This window comes from Callorhinchus milii, unplaced genomic scaffold (assembly GCF_018977255.1).
Source record: "Callorhinchus milii isolate IMCB2004 unplaced genomic scaffold, IMCB_Cmil_1.0 Scaffold16, whole genome shotgun sequence".
Classification (NCBI taxonomy): Eukaryota; Metazoa; Chordata; class Chondrichthyes; order Chimaeriformes; family Callorhinchidae; genus Callorhinchus; species Callorhinchus milii.
The window spans coordinates 2,173,226-2,186,220 of NW_024704757.1; the positions used below are offsets into that span (position 1 = coordinate 2,173,226).

The 12,995-nt window shown below is 43.8% G+C and overlaps 1 protein-coding gene across 3 annotated transcripts in view; it reads right to left on the reverse strand.

The window, feature by feature from the left end:
* septin-9 (neuronal-specific septin-3) overlaps positions 1 to 12,995 on the reverse strand; it is a 163,613-nt gene that overhangs the window by 109,137 nt on the left and 41,481 nt on the right. Inside the window, exon 1 of one of the 3 annotated variants that reach the window (XM_007908195.2) lies at positions 7,390 to 7,507. The exons of 1 other annotated variant lie outside the window; for it this stretch is intronic. The gene's annotated coding sequence lies outside the window, so the exon portion shown is untranslated. Of the gene's footprint in view, positions 1 to 2,216; positions 2,485 to 7,389; positions 7,508 to 12,995 lie in introns of those variants that run through there. One more of the 3 variants, XM_007908196.2, reaches the window with a different exon arrangement.

A 12,995-nucleotide genomic window follows, 5' to 3' on the forward strand; every position in this document is an offset into this window, starting at 1 on the left:
GTGATTGACAAGGTCAATTTACTTATTCATTTATTTAAGAGGGATTATTACCCCCGGAAAGTGATCCGCCAATCGACTGACAACTGGGTTCCTACTTAGTGCTAGATAAACTGAGGCGTGAGGAAAGAAACTTGCCTAAGGTTTTGCCACGCCCGGGAATCAAATCCAGATCCTTATGACACCTGTAGCTCAAGTCAACTGGAAACTTACTGACAAGACACTTCTGGGTATCTGTCCTTCGAGTTCTGCCGAAAACTGCAGTTACCAATAGTCAAACTGGCTGTGTGAGTGCCCATTCCAAGCAATAGACTACACACCAAACCAAAGCTTAATGTTTAGAGCACTCGCCTCACAAGCGAGAGACTTGGGTTCAATTCTCGGCAGGGCGAAATGTTGGGCAAATTTCCTTACTCCCTACGCATCTGTTTACCTAGCAGTAAATAGGAACGCGGTTGTTAGTCGATTGGTGGATCGCTTTTCTGGAGGTAATAATTCCTTCAAAAAAATAATAATAATAAATTGGTCACTTCAATCTACAACTGTTTGTGGGACGCTGCTGTGCGCAATTGTTGCCGCGTTTCACCCACAAAATATACAGTCAATTTACTTTACAGTATATTCTGTGAAGCGCTTTGAGACGTCTCGAAGACGTGATAAGGCGCCATTTCAAATGCAAGGATTTTTTTATTATTAACATGAATGCCACATGGCTAAATCCAGACAGGGATGGCAGTGTGACCTGGCCATATGAATAGCTTATGGGCAGCCCATGGCCGTAACGTAACCGTTCAGTAATAACCATTCCATTCCTGCCAGCTGTGCCTTTGCCTGCTCACAGACCTGATCTAAATTCCACCAGAAACACACACACACACGCTCAACAACAACAACGTGCATTTATATAGCACCCTACACGCCGGATGGCATCTCGGAGTCACTCACTCACGTACATATGCCCACAAAATATACAGTCACTACAATTCTGTGAAGCGCTTTGAGACGTCTCGAAGACGTGATAAGGCGCTATATCAAGTGCAAGGATTATTATTATTATACACTCACACACATACACACCTCAACTTAATGGAGACTATAACCAATGAAGTATCTCCCTATTTCACAATCGTCCTAAAGGGGAAAGACTGATTTAAAGCTATGATTAGCTCACCAACCAGAGGAATGGAGGTGAACCCCACTTGCCTGAGGTGAAGGGATATTGAGGTATTGGTAGGACACAATTCCTTTCAGGATGACAGGGATCACCTTTGTTGACTTTGATGAGGGTTCCCATTATTGTCCCGCTCACTGAAGGGTCTGGCATGTAAAGTTAAATAGAATTCGTGCCTGACTGTTCCTGTGCACTGTATCCCCCGAATTCCTCACGTTACTGTATATCTAACACAGTGTTTACCAAATTCCTTCTCCGCACATTTTACAATGAGTAACACAACCGGACGTCAGCAATTACCTCAGCAATAATGATGGTCGAAAAAAAATGAACACACGGACAAATTGACAAGCAATCTATTTGGACACATCAACAGAGCAAAGATTTCTCCTACAAACACTGCACTGGACGGTAAATCCTGTGAAGCGCTTTGAGACGCCCTCCTGACATGAAAGAGCTATATCCCACGCAAGGATTATTAAGTACACTCAAAGCAAATCCTGTGAAGCGCCTTGAGACGCTTTGATGACGTGATAAGTGTTCTGCATCAAATGCAATGATTATTATTATATTTAATGTCAGGACACTAAGCTTTAATGGACAGTCATTTTAAAATAATTGGGACACTTTTTTTTTGCAGTTGCTAAAGTGTTTTTTAAATCCAGAAAAAGCAATGATTCCAACCCATCAGTTACCCGCTGGGTGTCATTGATTCCCAAACTGACGCAGACACTGAGCAATGGATGGCGAGCTAGCTTTAAAGGAGCTGGAGGAGCCACTGTTAAAAGAGGAAGACGGCTAATGCAGTACAGTCTTATCATACAAAGCTCTCAATCCGAAAAGCCTCCTCCTGCACTGAGTGAAGTTTTAAGAGACTGAAGCAGAGAAGGCAGCGAGCGAGGCTGGGTTCCCAGCCAGTGAGCGGGTTTGATGCCACCCTCCCCTCAGTGAAGCAGCACGTGCCCCTTATCAACAGCAAAACAGGGGGTGGGGGGGGGGGAACCAGCTGTTCTCTGCGTTTAAGCAGCCGAACACGGGCATGGCTTACCTTCCTCCAGATCCCAGGCTGTCCTGCAGACTTTAAAATCCAAGGAGGGGGAGGTGGGGGTGTGTAGACTGCACACACACGCGCGCCGTCACACACACACACAAAAACCCCAGAACGTCTCCCAGCAAAGTGCAAACTCAGGAAAGCTTACAACAGGAAGCGCCTGGCTACCAACCACACTGTTTGCTCTCGAAGAGGAAGTGGGAGAGTGTGTGGGGACTTCAACAATAGCGTTTAACCCCCATGTCAAAAGCTCATTAATGACAGCCTCCTACTGAGGCGGGCAGCCAAGCCTGCAGACTGCTGAATCAACGCCGCTCTCTCTCTCTCAGTGACAAAACCAGCGCAGGGAGCACAGACGAGGAGAAGCAGGCGCCCAGCGATTGGAGCTTTCGCCCACAAAATACAGTCAATTTACTTTACAATACAGTAGTTTTCTTAATCCCCACACCTCTGTTTACCTAACAGTAAGTGGGAACCTGGTGGTTAGTCGATTGGCGAATCGCTTTCCCGGGGGTAATAATCCCCCCAATTATTTAAAAAATGGTTCACTCAATCCATGATTGTTTGTGGGACGCTGTTGTGTGCAATTGGCTGCCGCGTTTTGAACACAAAATACGCAGCCAATTCACTTTACAATGTATTCTGTGAAGCGCTTTGAGACGTCTCAACGAAGTTAAAAGGCGCTGTATCCAACGCAAGAATTACTAATATTATTGTTATTATAATTATCTTTAGACCTGCAGTAAACGGAGTGGGCGGGCGACTTTCCGATCGAAAAGAAAAACAAAATAGAACGACATAATTAAAGCTCCTGATAGGAAATTAAAAGTGGATTGTTTCGGCATCACTCATTTCCCTCCTCCAGCTCCATCGTGAGAACTCGGCAGGAAATGGTGTGAATCAACCAACGCCTGAGGGTTATAATCTGGCTTTTTCTTTTTTGGGGGTCTTTTCTTTCTCTCTCCCTCCCCATCGTTCTCTCTCAGTGGAGAGCCTTTCACAATCTATAAGACTCCTGCCCATCTTTATTCATACAAAAAGAATGGGACTCCTCTCCCACCCCACCCACTCACTTTCTTCCCCCACCTTCCCCTCCCCCCACAACGGCTGAAGTTATGGGGACATGTAACTGAGTGCCCACTTTACAGAAGTTCGGAAGGTCTGTCTGGTTTGGATGTTTTCCCGCAGCGCAGCACAAATAAAAATCGTCCCACTATCTCGCATCTTGTTTTAATATAAACTCTGAACATTTCCTGTTAATAATTAATGCCACAGGCAAGGAAGACACCACAAAGCATCAGGTCTCAGAGAGGAACCTCATAGAGATGTATAACATTTAAAATAAGATTGAAAATAGGAAACCCAGATCAATACTCGAGGATGCACTGAGACAGCAGAACAAGAGGACACAGATTTACGAGTTGCAAAGGGAATTTCATGGACAGACAACAGGAAGTTTATCTTTACTTAGAGGCTAATTAATCACTGGAATAGGTTACCAGGAAGGCTGGCTGAGTAGCTCGAGTGCACTGGGACTCTGCTAGTGAAAGTGACTTGCTCTGTCTGCTCAAAGAGCCGGCACAGACTCGATGGGCCGAATGGCCTCCTTCTGTGCCGTAACATTCTATGAATCTATGACCCGAGGGCTCCCGGACGCTAACCCACGTGAAGGTCGCAACATAAATGCAAGTTGTTGTTATTGTCTCATTGAGGGGAAAGCACAATAAAATTTACAGCACCTTTCACATTGGGAGGAGATTGACACTGCTGGCGGGACACCTACACTGCGGGTGGGAGCTGAGTGAGGTGGGGTTTGGGTGGGGGGTGCGGGGGGGGGGCAAAGATGACCAAAAGATCGGTCAAAGCAGTGCGTTTTGAGACTGGCCTTGGAGGACATACATCAAGAAGTTATTTTTCACTTGGGGGCTAATTAACGACTACCAAAAAGCAATTTAAGGCAAAAGGGATTTTCAGATCATTTCTCCCAACAGCTGTTCACAGTAATCCAAGAATGGCATCTCCGACAGCGAGGCACACCCCCCAACATTGTACTGGAGCGTCAGCTTCAACTGTGAGTTCAAGGTCCCGATGTGTTTACAAATCCCTAACAAGGTCCCCAAAAAATTGGTCACATCGATCTACAACTGTTCGTGGGGACACCGCTGTGTGCAATTGGTTGCCGTGTTGTGCCCACAAAATACAATATATTCTATGAAGCGCTTTGAGACATCCCGAAGACGTGATAAGGCGCTATATCAAATGCAAGGATTATTATTGTGATATTATTATATTATCTGACAAGCTGCTGAGCTAGAGACTGGAAATGTGCAATCCTCTTAGCCACAGCTGGTTTGGTAGTGGGATCATTACGACTGGTCAGGAAGAGGGAAACTTGAGGCGCGGGGTTAGGGGTGGAGTGGAGTGATGGGGGTGGCGGGGGGATGGAGATTGGCAGGACGTACAAACAATATTTTGTGCCCTGACAAAGCAACAGTTACTGGACTGCAGAAACAACAACACCACCTTGCATTTCACATTGGGTGGCATCCCAGAGCACTTCAGATGAATAGCTTTCATTACATTGACTGGCGTTTATATTGACTTGCCCTTCGTGCAAAAGGAATTCTCAAAATGGCACAAAAGCGAGGACAGGCAAACAAGATATTTCAAGCAATTGACCAAAGGCATGGATGGTTATAGAGACAGCATTACCAGGAGGTTTCAGAAGTCACGAAGAGAGATAGCAAAGTGATGGAGGACAGCTCAAGAGGACTGGGACTGCGGCTGAGTGTTGAATGGTTAGTTACTGTTTAATGACTTGCTTACATAACTTCTTCCAGAAGGAGGTTTAAAAAAAACACACAGTAAATGGAACATTGCCAAGTCCATAACAGCGTTCAAAAGGGAATTGGATAAATACTTGAGGAAAATATTAAGTTGCGAGGAAACAGCAGGGGGGTGGGATTACAGCAAATTGTTCCCATGGGGGAGCACACACACAATGGGCTAAATGGCTCCATTTCATAATGATCATCATAAAAGGTTCTTTCATTCGAGAAAAAAAATGCAAGTGTATTTGCCCACTCCTTATTTCAGACCCACGATACACTTCCGCAATCAGTAATATCTTCTGTGTAAGGAGGAAAAACAAAGCTTGCATTTTATCTAATGCCAAATCACGCCCTCGAGACACCTCGAAGTGCCTCACAGCAATTCACTGCAAAGTGTAGTGCCTGTGTATCTTCTAGGTGGGAAAAGCAGGAAATTTACTCACAGCAATGTTCCACAAACAAGCCATGCAGTGAGTGTTCAATGGGGGATTGTTGGCCAGGACAGAGAGACTGGACTTTGGTTTAACGTTTTATCTGAAGGACTGCAGCTCCACCAATGCAGTGCTCCCAAAAAATACTGTATAAACGTCTAATGCTCAACAAACAATCGCAAACAGAGAAGAACTACTGAAACATTTTTGTCCTGTAGCGTATTGGTTAGAGCAAGCGAGAGGACCTGGATTCAATTCTTGCGCGCGGTGAAACCTGAGGGAAGTTTTCCTACTCCACATGCCTCTGTTTACGGGCAGTAAGTAGGACCCTGGTTGTTAGTCGATTGCCGGATCGCTTTCCGGAGGTAATAATCATTCCAAAAAAACAAGAAAATAAACAGTTGCTCACTCAAACCACGACTGTTTGCAGGACACTGCTGTGTGCAATTGGTTACCACATTTTGCCCACAAAATACAGGCAATTCACTTTCCAATATATTCTGTGAAGCGTTTTGAGACGCCTCAATGACGTGATAAGGAACTATATCAAATGGGAGTATTATTCGTATTATTATTATATATCATTGATCAGATCTGGATACAGGCAATTACAGGGCTTGCGAATGGAAAACAATGTTAAATTACAAGTTAAGAGTAACTTTAAATAGTAACCTCACAATGAGGACATTTAGAGATCTGTTATTATACACGTTTTCTAAATTGAAAACAAATGACAGTATTGTCATAATGACCATAGGGTTTGGAGCCTCAGAGTCAGAAACCATAAAAAAAGGATATGGTGAGGGGTTTTACAGTGAAATGCAAAGGCTTCAAAATGACGTTGCCTGCAGAAATTTCAGTTTCAAATCCAGTGCGAGATCAGGTACGAGTTGTACAAAACAAAATTACATTTGTAAAGCGTCTTTCATATCAGGAGGACGTCCCAACGCACCGGACAGTCGGGGATTAGGACCCAAGCGGGGGGTGGGGGGGTGTGTGGAGGAGCTGTAAAAGCGAAAGCAGATGTCTGCTGGAACAGTTACAAATACAGCAAACACCAAGCTAGGCCGAAAGCAGGGAAATACCTTCCTGTTGTTTTGGCCTGCAAACTTTTCATTCGGTTTCCATGGCAACCGCAAACGTTCTAGAGATTTCTAAATTCGATGGGGACAAACTGTGTTCTTTCCGTATATGGGCAACAAACCCAACGTATTGTGTATTTCCCCCCCACCCCCTCAGTGCTCAGATACTAGTTTGATTTTATCATTTTACATTTTACAGTCGAAAATTTCACAACGCTGAAAATGAATGATGGGCCTGAAATTCTTTTGGCTTCTAACATTAGTGAAGATCTAGATATGCTTCATGTGACCATCCCCAATATTTATGGGATTATTGGCCGAGTCTTCTCTTTTTATTTCAGAAGAAGGCTGTTTGGCCCAATTTGTCTATATTGCTCTTTTAAAGGATTGTTCTTTTAAAGATCGATCCTTTCGGTCTCATTTACAAACTCCACTCTTTTTGAATAGTGCCGTGAGGATCTTGAACATCTACCAGACGAGACAGACAACGCCTTGCTTTAACATCTAATCCAAAAGGACGACACCTATCACGATGCAGCGCCCCCCGGCAATGCACCAACATGTCAGCCTAGACATTTGTTGTGTTTGCAAACCCACAACCTCTGACTCAGAGGTGAGAGTGCTGTTGACTGAGCTAGGCTGACACATGAACTAACCATAAGCAATATTAATCAAGTCACTGGCAACAGCTATTGATGACAGTGCAGTCGTAGCAATTATGAGGTGCTGGTAAGCTGCTAACGGTTACTGTAAACAGTACAGCAATGATCAATTTTCAGACTAAAGTGACGCTAACACGATCCTTACTTGTCCTCGTTTGTCTTACCATGTGCCTTGCCTGGATTTCTTGAACCGTGCTGTCTCTCTCTCTCTTTCTCTCTCGCTCACTGTGGAAAAGCTGATGTAATGCAGAAACTGCAACCCAGAGACAGAGAAACCAGTGACAGGAATACTGGGAACTAGAGTAAACCACTCCCAGAGAGTGGTCACACAGTGATTTGTTCATCTAATTCCCACGAGCTTCCAGGAAACAGGAGGCTGAATCTCCCCCACAGCTGCTGACACAGCCTTTATCACTGCCGTGTCATTGAAATCAATGTGTTTCTGATAAAAAAGCTAAATTGCTGAAAAAAATGGAGAGAAGTTTCCAGAAGTGAAAGACGTGAGCTGCTTCTCAACCAAATCAAAGGCTCATTTATTTTTAAAATCACTGAAGCTTTCTTCTTCTGGCAACGTTTCAGGATTAGAAGCACGCACACACACACACGCGCGCACACAGATGCATCTTTTCATCGCTTTCTGTAAGTTTTAATCTATTTTAGCAAAGCAACAAATTGTGTTTATAGAGTGTGTTTCACGCCGGGAGGACGTCCCAAGGAGCTGGACAAGGGTGGGGGGGTGGAGGAGGGAAGGTGACCGAAGGTGAAACGGGCCTTGAAAGAGGCAAGGGAGAGGGTGAGGTGGAGGGGATGGCTGTTTGTGGCACATTATTGTTGTGTGCAAATTGGCGCTGTACCAAATGCAATGATTATTATGATAGCTGCTGCAACCAAATCAAGACAGCACTGGCTGGTTGGTGGTCAGGGCCTTAGGTTGTCCTCCTGACATGAAAGGCGCTGTATAAATGCAATTTGTTGTTGTTGTTGTGGCTCTTTCAGCAGCAATAAAAATTAAAGTAATCTGACAAACATCCACTGAGATGTTTCACAGCAAGGGAGAGAGATTGTCAGATACAGCATTTTATTATTTTATTGAGGATTCAATTTCACCGTCCGCTGCTTTTGCTCACAACTGTATCAGTCGGTAACCACAAGAAATGAACCTAATTAATGCCAGATCACTCCATTTCAAACAAAAGAGTATCATTAACGCAGTTTGTCATTGGTTAGTTACTGCTCTGGCTATGGAGACAAGTCATATCCTGCCTCATTAATTCTGGGGTCTGGAGTTTATTTCCAGACTCTCGCCATTAAAGCACTGTTAGCAACAATCAATGGGCTGTTTAGTAATTTACAGTTTAATGCTACAAATCAATTTCCACAACACAACAAGGCAACCAACTGCATTGGCAAATCCTTATTAGTAATAATAATGGTTCGCAGGATTTACTATAAAGTACATTTTGTAGGTGAACATGGCACATAATTTGTGCACAGCAAGGTCCCACAAATAGCAAGGAAGTGAATGACTTGGGGGGATTATTGGCCGGCACAGTGGGAGAAACTCCGCTTTTTGAACAGAGATAAGGAGATCTTTAACGCTCAGGCAGGACAGGACCTCGTCCCGTCCGAAAGGCAGTACTGTACCTCTCAACAACAGAGCACTCTGTCAGCACTGAGCTCGAGTGAGTGTCAGCCTAGATTTTGAGTTCAAAGTCCCAATCTAGGGCTTTAAACCCACAGCCTTCTGGTTCAGAGGCGAGAGCGCTACCAATTGAGCCAGGCTGACACCTGGTAGTGTTCAGCTTTCCTATCATCTGCTGCCTACTCTCTTGTATGCTCGCTTTTAGCCCGCTTCCCTCCAGTGAAGTTCACGATGTGAATTCTATACTAAAACAAAACAAACACTGGGCAACAAATCAGGTTTTATCACTCCTTCACTTCAAACAATGGGCTTGGCTTAAACCACCTGGTGCCCACCACTTACCTCACCACCTGAAGAATACACGTCATAAAACTGCTGCAGCTCCAGCCAGCACTGAGAAAGCATAATAACAATCCTCGCATTTGATTACAGCGCCTTAACATGTCTGAATGCACTTCACAGGATTTTAATTGTACAGTGGAGTGACTGTGCATTTAGGCGAACGCAGCAGCCAATTTGACCTCAGCAATGTCCCAGAAACAGCCACAAAGTGAATACCCAGTTTTATCTGGGGGATTGTGTGCCAGGAAACCGGGAGAGAGAAAGCCACTTCTCTTTTCAAATAGTGTCTTTAATTTTTAAATCTGTAACATCCAACTGAATGGCCAGGTGCAGGAACTCGGTCTAACATCTCATCCGAAGGGCAGTACTTCTGAAATTGCAGCACTCTCTCCACAAACTCCTTCCCCTACCTCACTCAGGACTGCACTAGAATAGAAGCATTGCAACAAAAGAACATGAACAAGTTTGAACCACACTAAATTTACAATAAAACTCCAGCCTGGGTTCCACCCACCGCAAGATTACACAGGTTTACCTAGCACTTTATCACAAACGGTAAAAAAAAGACAAGTGAAAATGACACCAAGGGAATGGTGGAGGAGTTGGATTCAGAATCAAAATCTTTATTTCACAGCACTGTATTAATTCTGCACTGATTAAGCAGAAAAAAAACTCTTACAAGTATGCAACTTTCTCCTGACAAAATTTGCTATTGTGAATATTTATCACAGGAAATGATTCATATATGAAAGAAAATCCACTGGAGCGCAGGTTTCCTCTGGTGGGTTCCACACATGTCCTGTGGTTCAGTAGGTGGTCAGTCAATCAGTCTGGTCGGTACCTCAGCTTCTGTTGATCTCAGCCACCCATTGTGAGGTGCATCCTACATTGCCTACAAACTTCCCTTGCTCTCTCTCTCTCTCTCTCTCGTGTCGTGGTCTGACCTCTACTTGGCAGCTCTTCCAACTCGGATCAGAAACTGCTCAGAGCTATAAGGGAATCACATCGTTCCCATCGCCTCAGAGCCACAGCTGTTACGCAGTTTTAGAGATTCGAAGACTGCAGCATCGACTGTGGAAAATCCTTTAATCAGCAGGTGATCCCAAAGCTCAGCACGCAATACTCATCGTCAAAAAAGAGTCACAATACAACAAGATAACAACAACAAGATTCCATTTATAGAGCGCCTTTCACGTCAGGAGGACGTCCCAAGGCGCTGATCACAGATCACAATCACAGATTTGCAGAGCTTTGGGGAAAGAGTGCGGGGGAGTGTGATGGATTTAGATTGCTAAGAGCCAGCATGGGCATGATGGGCTGAATGGCTTCCTTCTGTGCTGTATAATTCTATGATTCTATGATCACGAGAGAGGATCTGATTCAGCCCATCTGTTCTCCTCCTTCCACAACACCCCCAACCTTCCTAGAACCCTATTTAACTGTCAATAATTAATTACACAAAATCATATTTATACCATCGTGATTTAACAAAGCTTATTTTCGGAAACCATTCACTGCTGTATGTACTATTACAGTAATAAACACAATTATTTTGGCACTGCCAACATTGCACACACCTACTTGTACTAATTACCTTTTTATAGTTATTGCCCCAGATATCAGTATTTTGCCCACAAAATATACAGGCACACCACTTTACAGTATACCCTGTGAAGAACTTTGAGACGTCTCGACAATGCAATAAGCGCTTTGTCAAATGCAAGAATTATTATTATTAGTATTATTGTTGTAAGACACTATCTACGTGTATTAAGTGAAACAAACTTAAGCTTTACCTGCCTGCCACCTTTTCCTGGCTCTTCATGTGAAAGCAGCTCACTTTTCACCCTTATGTCTCTCACCACATCCTCTCTCTCTCTCTCTCTCTCTCTCTCCCTGTGCTAGTTTTCCAATCCCATTTCATGAGAAAAGCTTCCAAGAATTGACAAGTTCATCCTCCTGGGTGTGTAAACATGTACTCTCTGACGTGTTCAGTCACATATGGAGCTCATTCATCCCTTGGGTACTGGGTGTCCAGACTTGTGACTCAGTGGTTACAGCACTCGCCTGGCAAATGAGAGACCTGGGTTCGATTCCTGGTAGTGCAAAATGTTGGGCAAGTTTCCTTACTCCACCCGCCTCTGTTTACCTAGCAGTAAGTAGGAACCCAGTTGTTAGTCGATTGGTGGATCGCTTTTCTGGGAGTAATAATTCCTTCAGAAAAAATAATAATAATAATAAATTGATCACTCAATCCACGACTGTTTGTGGGACTCCACTGCGCGCAATTGACTGCCACGTTTCACCCACAAAACATACAGTTAATTCACTTTACAGTATATTCTCTGAAGCGCTTTGAGACGTCTCGAAGATGTGAAAAAATGTAAGGATTGTGATTATTATAAGTTACAATAAGGTTTTACGCTCTTTACAGAAGGGCAGTGATTCCCATTGCATGTTCAGAATAATGTATTAACGAGTCAGGCATTAGTCAGTCAGCCTTGCTCTCACCTCCAAGTTAGAAGGTTATGGGTTCCAGCCCATCTTCGGAGAAACAGTCTGCCGCTGGAGGCAGTGCAGATGAGAGCAATGAGGATGATCCCCAATGTTAGAGGAATGAGCTATGAGGCACCGTTAGACAAGCTACAGACACGATGGGCAAAATGGCCTTTCCATAATCCTTGCCTTGCTTTAAATTTCTATGGTAATAGGCTAGGGCTCTTCAGTCTCGAAAGGAGCATCCCAGAGGGGACCTTAGTGAGGTTTACGAGATTTTAAATTGGATTGAGAAAGTAAACCCAGAACAATAATTTTGGATGCACCAAGACAGTAGAACAGTAGAACGTTTCACGCACAAAATACAGTCAATCCACTTTACAGTATATCCTGTGAAGTACGTTGCGACATCTCAACATCGAGATGTCTCAAGGCGCTTCGCAGGATTATTACTGTGAATTTTATCTGGGGGAATGGTCAGTCACGACACCGGGAAGAATCTCTTCTTTTTTCGGTGGAGTCCTGTAGCTCAGTGGTTAGAGCACTCGCTTTGCAAGCGAGAGACCTGAGTTCAATTCCAGGCAGAGGGCGAAACCTTGGGCAAGTTTCCTTACTCCACACAGAGCCTAATAATAATCCCTCCAAAACAAAACAATAATAAATTGATCATTTCAATCCATGACTCTTTGTGGGACGTTGCTGTGTGCAATTGGCTGCCGTGTTTCGCCTACAAAAAAAATACAGTCAATTCACTTTACAGTATATTCTGTGAAGTGTTTGAGACGTCTAGAAGGCATGAAAAGCGCTATATCAAATGCAAGGATTATTATTATATTATAATATTCATATAGCGAATTATAATTTTCACATAATATTCAACCCAAGATCTCTAATCTCCACCTGAACAGGCAGACATGATATCAATGACCACTGGAGGTTATAATGATAATAATAGTAATCCTTGCATTTGATATGGTGCCTCATCGTGTCGTTGAGGCATCTCAAAGAGCTTCACAGAATATTCTGTAAAGTGGGCGAAAACATGGTACTGATTGTGTTAGGTAAACAGAAGGGTGTGGAGTAAGGAAAGTTACCCAAGTTTTCGTCGCGCCCAGGAATTGAACCCAGGTCCTCTCGCTTGCGAGGCAAGAGCGCTGAAGGTTACGCGAGTTCAGTATTTTGTCAGCGTAGGAGTAGTTGATACCGTAATTTACAGATTGGAATGTTTGCTCTACTTCTCTTCTGCCTTTAGGTAACGCAAATCTGTCAAGATTACCATCAAAATTTAGC